Raw genomic sequence first — 11,234 nt, forward strand, 5'->3', positions numbered from 1 at the left:
TGTGTGTGTGTGTGTGTGAATAATGATACTGCTAGTCTTTGTGTGTGTATATTAGAGTGCACCAGATTGTATTTGCTTTGTGTGTGTGTGTGTGTGTCTGAGAAAACTTGTGAAATGCACTCACAGGCATGCGCGCACACACACACACACACACACAGAGTGGCAGCTGTATTGCTGCTTCAAGATGCTGAGTGACCATTTGCTACATTTCCGCTTTAAAAGTGGCCACCGCACAGGGACACTCCCGGCAGGTGGTCGGCACTGCATGTTTTGGGCCATTACCGCCAGGGAAAGCAAGATCATTAAAAGTTTCTCCCGCTCTCCCTCGGCGAGAGCTTCACTTCTCCGTTTATCCCGGCTTTCAGTCGCGAGATGAATGAGAAGCTCGCCACCCAGCTAGCACGAGGGAGATAGAGAGGAAGGGAGGGGGGGGAAAAACAACAAATACAGTCTGTTAATCCAGTGTTTGACAGAGATCTACGATGTGGAAAAGCTTTCCTGCTTACAGTGCGGTAATTAAAGTGCTCTTTTCCCCGCGTCAAGATGAATGAAGCGCCAGTGTTGCCCTCGTAATTTGTCTGCATTTGGTTTTACACACAGTGGGGGGAGGGGGGGGGGGGGTGTCAGTCCTCAAGAGAGTCGGGCCAATGCCAAGTCGTATGGCGGAGACAACGCTGCTGACGCTTCAAGCAGCCCGACCTGATTTTTGTTTCCCTCGGCTGTCAGGCTCTCCTCTGCAGAAGGATTGCCATTTGAAATCCATGTGGCTGACTGACGCTGTGTGGAGTCACACTCAGTCATGCGGGGGCGGGGCGCGTAATTGACAGCCTTGATTACATTTCTCAGTGGCCACGGCAGAGGTTGAAAGTGTAGGAGCACATACAATGTGACGCGTGGGCAAGTCATTAAGGTATGTGCGGCAAAGTAGCTACCTGCCATCTCTCCTATGACATTATATAAAAGAAATATTAATGCCGTCAGTTTTGATAATGTCGCTACTCATCTGCATCTCCCCAGGGCCAGAGAGAAACGGAGTGTGATGAGACCGGGGGGTGGTTCCAAGATCCAAGACTCTTGACCCGACTTCTGACATGTGTCTCCCCCCCCCCCCAAATAGATTTCCTTCCATGAATGATGGATGAGGATGGGACTGGGAGTTTGATTACTGAATGGACCTTTCAGAATTCATTTAGCACCACTGTATCACTCGTGCGGCAGAGCCACATCAGGGAATTGTGCTGCTCCGTTTCCTAGGCCCAACCCTGGTGTGTCAGAACCAATCCCGTACAGTAAATATTTAATCAGGGCCAGTACCTCTTGCAATCAAAATGCATTTGTGCAGATTTGAAGCACTTGAGTGTAACATTAAGGAAAAAGTCACAACATGGCATCAAACAAGGGTTTGGTCTGAAACAGGTGTGTGCTCCTTTGGGTTAAACCCACCTTAAACCCACCTGCTTGGACTGCGGATAGCTATGCCATGGAGGAAAAGCCATTTGTAGGTCTACCAAGCTTCTTGCTGACTGACAGTGGAGATAAGCACAGTTTACAGAGCCGGGCATTTCCCCTCCGGTCCTCACTCCAGTACAATTGATTTCCTATAGCCTTTGCATTAGCTGTTGATGTAGCAGGATTTTGTGCTAAACGGGATGCCGTTTGAAAAATAGAAGTCGATCCAGTGTTGGCTACATGTTGACCGTTTCTCTTAGCAGCGAGAGCCGTTCTCATCTTTTATTTAGTGACAAGATGCACAACTTTTGGATGTGAAGGTGTCAGTTACTCCTGAGTAGTAGTTTTGTTGACTGGCTGTTTGCTCCATGTTGAATCGGATGCTTGAGAATGCTGTCTTCAGATGTATTCGGCTATATAAACCGCAAGATTGGTATCATTTAATGCAATAGACTTGTGGAGATGATGTCCTCCTTCCACTTCATTGACGACAGGTAATCCAGGAGTGGCTTTTCACGCGCGTGACCAGAGATGAAGTGGCGCAAATCAGTTTTTAAAGAACGCAGAGAACAGCCTGTCTGAAATCATTTCTGGCACGTTCCACCACAGTAATCTTGTGAAATTGAAAATGACAAGGGTGTATTCACGTTCAAGCGACAACTACTAGACAAATTTCCTGTCTGCAAAAAAAATAAACACCTGTTTTCTAATCCTCTTTTCTACTAAAGCTTTGGTATATCATGACCTGCCTTTGCACTTTGCACACACCATAACCAGATCATGTTCTTGAGGTCAAAGTTCAGATGTTTTAGACAAGGCAACACAATGTGTTTGTATTGGATATGCCATTGAAAACCAAAAGCAATATTACAGTTTTTCTCAATTGCTAAAACACAATTTCTGAAACCTTGCTCCGTTTTCTTAAAACATTAAGCACAAAACCTCAGCTTCAAGCACTATTTACAAAACCTCTGACTCCTCTGGCAAAATCAAACTTTCGCCTCAAAACAGATTTACCTGTGCACAAAATGAAACTTTCACCTCAAAACAGATTTACCTGTGCTCAAAATCAAACTTTCGCGAAACAAAAACATCAAGTAGAAATTACTTTGTTCTTCCTCCTCCTTGTACCCCTATTTTTACAGTACCCTGCATCTCACAAACTTGTCCTTTGATTCTTGTTCTTTGTTGATATGAACTTGCAAAATCTATTGAGCAGTCAGTACTGTAAACAAATGGAAAGCACAATGTTCAGGGCCATACAATTAGTTTACAGTATTGTACAGTATACAGCCTACAATGCACTGTACTACAGTGTCCAATAAAAATCCTCTTTCTTGCCATCCTCCTCGTCCCTCACCTCGCATATGCACTCGTCCTCGTCCTTACATAGTTTCTTCTATCCATTCTCATTCCCACCTTCAACAACCTGTTTGCTCTCTGAACTTATAGTGGTTTTGTCACATCATTTGAAACAAGTGAAATCAATTTTGAGTGGTTGTGTTTAATCAATGACATGTGTATGTCTATTTCTATTTAATTTTTGCCACTTGTATGGATGCATGTGCATTAGAGTGCAGAATGTGTTTTGAGAATGTGTTCAAAGTTTTGCTAAAAATTGTAAGTGAGATCTGCAAATTATGTTTTACCATGTGAAATGGTTTAAGGTATTGACAACCGACTGAATAATTAGCTTAATGAGTTCAAACAACTGAGAACTTTAGCCAATGGGTTTTAGTGTTTTAGCAACTGAGAAAAACTGTAACACAAAAGTTACGATGACGCATTCTGGCCTTATAGTCTCAAAATGACCTATTACTGTTGAGTACCGTACCTGTGTGTTGTACAAAGGTTTCAGGATGGAATTCCTTTAAAGTGCCCTTTGATGTTTCTAAATTGCTCTTGAGGTGTTTAGGCAGAACAGCATGTGTTAGGTAAGATAAGGGCCCACTAAATAACCAGAAATCTCAAACCCTGTTCATTAATGGTTGGCAGTGAGGACATCAGCGTAGCTACCCACTTATCTCTGATGTCTGTCAATGCTGAGTCATGTCTGTAAAGTGGACTTAAAAGGAGCAAAACAACCATGCAATTACTGCTTGGAAACTCACTACCATGATGCCTAACGACTGTTCATGTGTTCAAATTGACATGAATATTCAGACATAGCAAATTATACTATTTACAAGCCTAAAGAGCTCTTACATGAGATCCTGTTAAAGTGAAAATTTAGTCAGGTGCCTGCAGTCCCTCTCCCATGCAATTGGTCTGTTTCATCATGTTGGAGGACCGAGATATCCTAATCCCCTACCTTGTGTGAAATGTTGATATAAATCAGACCACTAGGCTACTTTAAGGCTATATCCACAACAGGCTTGGAATTTCACCATTCTGGGGGCAAGGCCACTTGGCCTTCAGTTGGGCATATTTGGTGGGGGGCACAAAGGCCACATGTCAGGGCACCAAGGCCAAAGTTAACTATACAGTAGTAGGCTATAAAAATGATCAAAGTTTAGCCTATTCACTGCAGTAGACCTGCATCACTGTATGAAACATTACAAAAACATGAAATGAAAACATGACATATTACATAGAACTGTAAATCATCTGACTATCTAGGCTATATATAACATTTATTTTATATTTGGCCTGTTATGAAATCATGTATTGAACAATTTAATCACAGCTCAGCTTTAAGAAACTCAAATAGCCTATATGCATGCTTAGCATTTTGTGATCATTAAGGCTACTTTTACAAATTCTTAGTCAGCTGTACTCTGATTTACCAATATCTAGGCGATATTTGTAACATTTATTTTGTATTTGGCCCGTTATGAAATCATGTGGAACAATTTAAACACATTGTAAAACTTAAAGCCCAAATTTGGAGGCTAACTGTACAGGGGACTGCTTTACACCTTTGTGTTCGGTAAGGTCTCCTGTTTATTCTGATATATGGTTTGTCATGTGTTAAAAGAAGGGTTCGTAAAGTATTCCACCGAGATGAATGGGTAGGGAGATCATGGGACGCAAAACCTTCAGTAGAATGTATGATTAAATTTAATTATATTATTTACTTTTCTCGCGAACCGTTCAACACAGCAATTATCGGCTAACATCGTTTAAAAGCTGAGAAAAAGCTCTTTCATGTTATACTTGTGATGTCTGTGTGATGAATAGGCTACTTCGCGAGTAGTTCAACTGAGAATGGGTGAATTTGGACGCAATTTCTTTCTTCGCTGTCACTTTCTCCACTGTGTAAAAGACTAAATAAATTTGCGCTGTGAATGCTAAGATTATTTTGACAGGCCACAGGCTAAATAAAATTGCTATTAGTAGGATGCAAAGCAGAATATTGAAAGAAGGGGGCACCAAGGCCACCGTGGCCTGTAAACCTCTGATTTTCAAAGGGGCCTCACGGCCAACGCAAGGGGCTGCGACGGCCATGGCCGTCGTGGCCGTCGTGAAATTCCTACCCTGATCCACAATATTTCGTTTTCAATTGAATCTGAAACACTTTTGTTGCTGTTGGCTACATATTCATTTGAAAACTCCTGCTTTGTATTTTAATCTGGACAGTGAATCTACAAACATCTGAAAACAACCATGTTCCCTTCCTTCCTTGTCAGTCTGATATTTCATGACTCTTGACTCATGACTCTCCATGACTCACTTCAACTTTCACTATACTAGAACGGTGAATGTAACATGAAAAAAAAGAAAACAAGCTTTACCAGCCTTGCTGTCTTTGGTATCATCTGTAGTGCAGTTAAATTCTGCATTTTACAATGATGACAGTTGCGTAAATGATCATGTTATTGCAACGTTATTGCGTGAATGGTCATGTTATGGGGGATACAGGTATACTGTCTAGGTGTCTCATGCAGACAAGATTTAGTAATGTGTGTGTTTTGTGTGCGTGTGGACAGAGAACATATTTAAAATGAAACATTTCAAAATGAAAACAAAATAGTATGAATGTAATCTTAAGTTGTGAGCACAGGCATACATGCAGGCAGACAGAAAGACAAACGGATAGACACGATTACATTATCCTCTACCCCCTGCCATTGGTGCAATTCCCAAAAGACTTTGACAAAGTTGTGATAAAATGAGACTAGTTAATGCAATTATTAGACAGACACGACACACTCTGGTGCTCTGGGAAGTTTTTTGTTTGTTTTTATCTATCTGTGTGAAGTTGTTGAAAGCGCGTGGCAAGGACAGTGCCCAGACAAGCATCTGAGAGTTGCGTCGATAAGAGCGATATGACCGTCCTGTACTATAAAGCTGTCAGTGGATCCTCCCCTACCTCCTCAATCACCCCGGTCTGAAAATGACTCGGCTTAAACAGACCACTTTAATGCCAGACCAGAATCAGGCTGCATAGGCTACTTAGACCAATGAAAAAATAACTGAAGCGCATGTACCCATTTTTGACCCCAACATGATTGCATCACACAGTCGATTGATTTTTGAGTTTCTGTTCTCTGTTAAACGTTAGCACTTGTGGTGTTTGTTGTTTAAACGTTGTGTGCTGTAGATATCCTAAATGTGCTTGGCTAATACTTTCAGTAGGCCTATGATACGGATATATCTGTGGATATAAATTGCCTGTATCCTGGACGGAATGAGACAGGAGTACTGACAGATTGTGCAAGAAGGGTACAAGCTGTTCCATTTGTCAGTTATTCATACATCTTCCAGACAGCGCAGTGTGTGAGTCCACTGCTTAGATCTCAGATCTGTTGGTGACATCCCAGTTACAGAGGAAAGTATATTCTATCTCCTTGAGATTCAGTCCAATAATGTTTTTGTTCCTTTCATCCCACCAGTGCAGTTCAGTGCTTTTTAATTCTACGGTCTGTAGTGTTTTTTAGCACAGCCATAAAACAAGTCACATAAAACAAGACAGAGCCACCGACTTAACTTTGGTGATGGTGGCCAAAAACAGACGTGATTATAGAATTATGCATGTGAAGTTGACACACTCCAAGTGCTTACATGCTTTAGTGATCTTGTTAGTTCCCAGTGCCACATTTATTAGAGACTCTAAGAACAACAAGAGGATCAAAAAAGAGGATCAAAAAGGACCCCCCCCCTTCTTTGATCTTTGGACATAGCCACGCATGGTGTTGGTAATTATGCATAACAGAAATACCGCAGGATGGCAACAGTATCCTCCTGTAACACACTTAAGCCCACCTGAGCCTGAGGAACAAGATAAACGACAGAGCTGGCAGGCCTGAGGAGCTTAGAGACCCCGGCCCCTGATGATGACAGATTCATTTCCGAGCGGGAGACAGTCTTGTGAAGTTTGCCGTAATGGAGGGCTGTAAAACTTCAAATGAACTTGTGAATGTTCTTCTGGGGAACGAGAGGGAGAGTCTGGCCAGGGATGGCTGGGAGGTCCCTCACGATACAATTTGCCACCAGTGTAGCGTAGGAAGTGGGTGGTGATGCTTGTAGCCTCACGCCACACACACACACACACACACACCACACACACACACATTCATTCACTCCATCTCTTATCTGTCTCCGGCTCTTCCGTTCTCTCTATCCAGACAAGTCTTTTCACTCATAAAAGCTTGGGCGCCCTTTGTGGAAATACGTTTGATATTCCATCTGTATATCACAGCTGTCAAAACACTGACAGACAAACAGGGTAAGAAAGAGAATGGCACAAAGAGATGGAGCGAGTGAGAGAGGGAGTAAAAGCAGATGAGAAAAAAGAAGAGCTCTACGGCAACAGAATGCGAGGTCAGAAATGGTGACCACAAGAGTGCTGAGGGAAGTCTACCGAAAAACCTTTTTTTTTTTATCCCACCTCCACCCCCCCCCCCCCCCTCATTGGGGGACTTTTCCTTTCTTTCCATTTCTTTATTTTTTTTTTTAAATTTTTTAAATTTATTTATTTATTATTATTTTTTTCCCCCCCATTTGTTTATTTATTTATTTATTTATCGAATTTACCGAAAAAACCTCTTTCACAGGAGGCCGACCACCACCGTTCAGACTAATGATTTTAGAGTTGCAGGAGGGAAATAAAGCCCTTTATGGGTATAGGGCTGTCAGGAGTAGAGGCCGAGTTTATTCCATTCATGGTGGCTTAAGGGAGACGGAGGGAGACATTCAGTGGGTCTTAAGAAGTCAGGCATTTCTTAAGGGATCAAAAGCAGCACGCCGATCTCCCTTAAGCAGTCAGGAAGCTGCCTAGGGCGATGACAGGGCCCCAGTCTTCACCTTCACAACAAGCTGGTAATGTTAATTAGAGATGACGTGTTGTATGCCTTTATTTACAAACATTCATCTTACTATGCAGATACCGATTGTGAATTATTCATAGGCCTACATTTTTAAATGAAGTCATTGGAGGAGACTTATTAATTGAGAGGAAAATTCTAATTATTTATAGGCCTACTTGGGTGACACCAAGTACACCAGTGCTAAGAAAGAGAAGTGGCACTCCAACTTAACATTATTCATTAATTATTATTATTTATTTCATTTATTTAAGGTTGGAAAATCATACTCGGGTCTGGTTATAAACACACCTGTTTGTTTAATCCTGGTGGTGATAACTACTGTAGCCTATGTGTGCTAGAATAAAGGCATAAGAGCCAAGAGCATTAGGCCTAGGTGAAGTAGTTAGTCAGAACCGTGAAATGAACTCAAAAATGAAACATGGCATATCAAGTAGGCCATTAATAGTGTATGGCAACAAAGTGATCAATTCATCGTCACCATGGCATATTAAGATGTGATTAGGCAGGACATTAATCTATACAAGTGCAACATAAAATGTTAGTAAGCCGTCTGTGTTTCCTCTGTCTCTCTGTCTATGAGAAGCTATCCTGTTGTGCCCTTAATTCCTCTCCCTGGTGTTTGCAGCTCTGGCATCATCTCTATGGCTTACAGGAGAACAGTCTGGCTGAGCCCTCACACCCCGTAGTGATGTGTATTTAAGATTGATGATATATTTAGTGGATGTTGAGAAATGTCGGAGTAGCAGTCAGAGTCGGAGCAGCGAAATAAATTCCTGTCGCCAACGGCAACCTGTGGAGCATGTTCTAAGAGCCCGTGTGAGGAGACAGACAGAAATTTGGCAAGTTGGCAGACGCCGAGGGGAGTTTTTCCCCTCCTTTCCCCTCAACAGACTTCTGCACCTCTGGGCAGGTTTTAATGAAACTGAATAGTAGCAGGAGCAGTGAGCAGTGTCCTTTGCTGCTGCTCTGTGAGCGAAAAAACCAGGTCGGAGTAAGCAGCGTCCTTATCAGAATACTGGCCTGCTGAAGACTAGCAGACACGCTTCACATCTTCATATGTCTAGAGGAGACCATTTGGTGGACATTTGAATCGCTTTAATAGAGTCACCCCCTCCACCCTCCTCTATCACACTGCTGCACTGCCACACGGTGCAGAAAGAGGAGGGCCTCCCCCTGGAGTGGCCAGTGTAGGCTGACTGACTGTCAAGCATTTAGGTTTAGAAATTATTGACACAATTTCTTGTTAAGCTGCAAGCAGAACTAATGAGTAGAATCGTCTGGGTAGGTCAGGTCCTTGGTGGGGGGTGGGGGGTGGGGGGGGGGGAGCGGGGAGCAAGTATGCCCTAAACGCTAATAAAAAAAAATGCCCCGCTGCTTTTAACAACCCAAACCGGTTGACGTCGGCTGTCCCCCTTATGGCAGGTCGGTGCAAATGTGTGTACTCTAATTATCTTTCAATTATTCCCCTAATTTACAGCAGGCCATCGTGACTAACACACAGAGAGGCATAGAATTAAGCTGGAGGGGTCTTCCCCTACACACACACACACACACATGCACACAATCACATCTGTGATTAAAGGCCGAAGTGTCGGTGGGCTCAGTAGCCCATGGACTCATCCTCAGTCCCCCCCATAAAGCAGACTAATGAGTGCACAGGCTCTGATTGCCTACCCTGCCAGCCCCTGGCTGTCTGTGTCTAGGGGAGTGTGTGTGTGTGTGTGTGGTGTGTGTTTGGAATGAGGGAGGCTGTGTGTTCCATGTGTGGTCTGTGTTTGTTTATTTTGTTTGAGTGTTTGTTTGGGCTATTTTCGTTGTACCCAGAGGTAAATGATAGGGTGGGGAGTAGGGGCGGAAATGCATATCTGTGTGTGTGTGTGTGTGTGTGTGTGTGTGTGTGTGTGTGTGTGTGTGTGTGTGTGTGTGTGTGTGTGTGTGTGTGTGCGTGCGTGTATGCAAGTGTATGGTGCGTAGCAGGCAGAAAGAGGGGTTTAGCCCCAAACACATACAGGGAGGGCAAAGATAGAACAAGGCATACAACCAGCTGAGTCTCAGTCACTATTAATCTAGTCAGTATTTATTTGGAGCATGTGTATATGTGTGTGTGTATGGACGAACGCTCATATGCATGCATGCATGACATGTATGTGTGTGTGTGTGTGTGTGACATAACATCATGCTTTATAAAAAATGTCCCATGTCTCAGCCCATTTACATTCTCCACTCACGACATGCACACTCACGACACACACACACACACACACGTCTGTTCTGCATCAGCCTTCAATGAGCCTCTTAACCTGCCAGTGGTCAGCGGGAAAAAACAGCCAGTCTGCACTTAACGCTGGCTTTGTAATTGGCTTCCTCCGAGGTGCACAATTCCCCCAGCTGACCAAAACCCCCACCACCCTCACCTCCTCCACAGCCTCCAGTCCTGTAGGCTCCCGCCATTATACCTGCACCGGTAGACCTCTGCGGTCAGCGGAGATTGCCTCAGCTCACTCGGACCCCCTTTTGCACCACACATTGAGATGACGGCGCGAGATTACAAAGGGGGGATTAATGCAAATTTGAGAGCTGTGAGTCGGAACCCCATTACTGGCCTGGCTGAAGGAAGCTTTCATCTGCAAAGCCATTACCCTCTTCCCTAACCAGTGTGAGAGAGGGTCACTGGTGGCCACAGATGCAGAAATAACTGCCTGGCTGTCGGCCGGTCCATTTTTCCCCACTTTTTTACAAGATGACAGGGCACAAATGTGTTAAAGGTGTGTGTGTGTGTGAGAGAGAGAGACTCAGAAGACTTAATTAAGTGTGTATTCTCTGTATTAAGTGTGTGTAAGTGTGCAGGTGAGAATTAATGTAGAGGCGTATCAAGCTTTTTAAAAGTAGGGGGGTTCTGGGATAGGGACGTATTTTCTCAGAGGGGGTGCAGACGATATTGGCAGGTGTCCAGTACAGGGGAAAATTTTGAAATTCTGGTTGCTAAACACACCATTTTAATGCAGTTTGGGAGGGACAGAACAGAGCAAGCAGCACCCCTCTTCTGTACGTAGGTCCACATTATCTACCTGCTATGACTTCACTGCTTGACACTACCCTACATGGAGACATACCTCATATTATCAATGAAGAAAACATTTCAGAAATTATGTTTTATGCAAATGGGTTAGCACAACCATAGCTTTACGTGAACGGAGATGCAGATCATCTCACTAATTAAAGGGACACCAGGCAAGCCTGATGCTTTTTCTCTACGAAACTCCCCCTCGCTCGGTGTGAAGCTCTTTTCCTTTTCTTTGCATCTTCCGTCAAGGATTTTCGCTGCTTCTTTGCCGGCTCTGCCATTATACACACGTTTGCAACAATCTCTAGGGTATAGGGTAGGATACACCGAACTGGCAAGTGGGATATTTTTCCTACAGAATAATGACAGAACTAGATCAAATTCAAAAATATTTGAAGTCTACCCAAAGCATGTTCGCAAACGTATGTATTTCCTGATTGGGGACACTTTTT

The sequence above is a fragment of the Alosa sapidissima genome, chromosome 17 (assembly GCF_018492685.1).
Source record: "Alosa sapidissima isolate fAloSap1 chromosome 17, fAloSap1.pri, whole genome shotgun sequence".
Lineage (NCBI taxonomy): Eukaryota > Metazoa > Chordata > Actinopteri > Clupeiformes > Clupeidae > Alosa > Alosa sapidissima.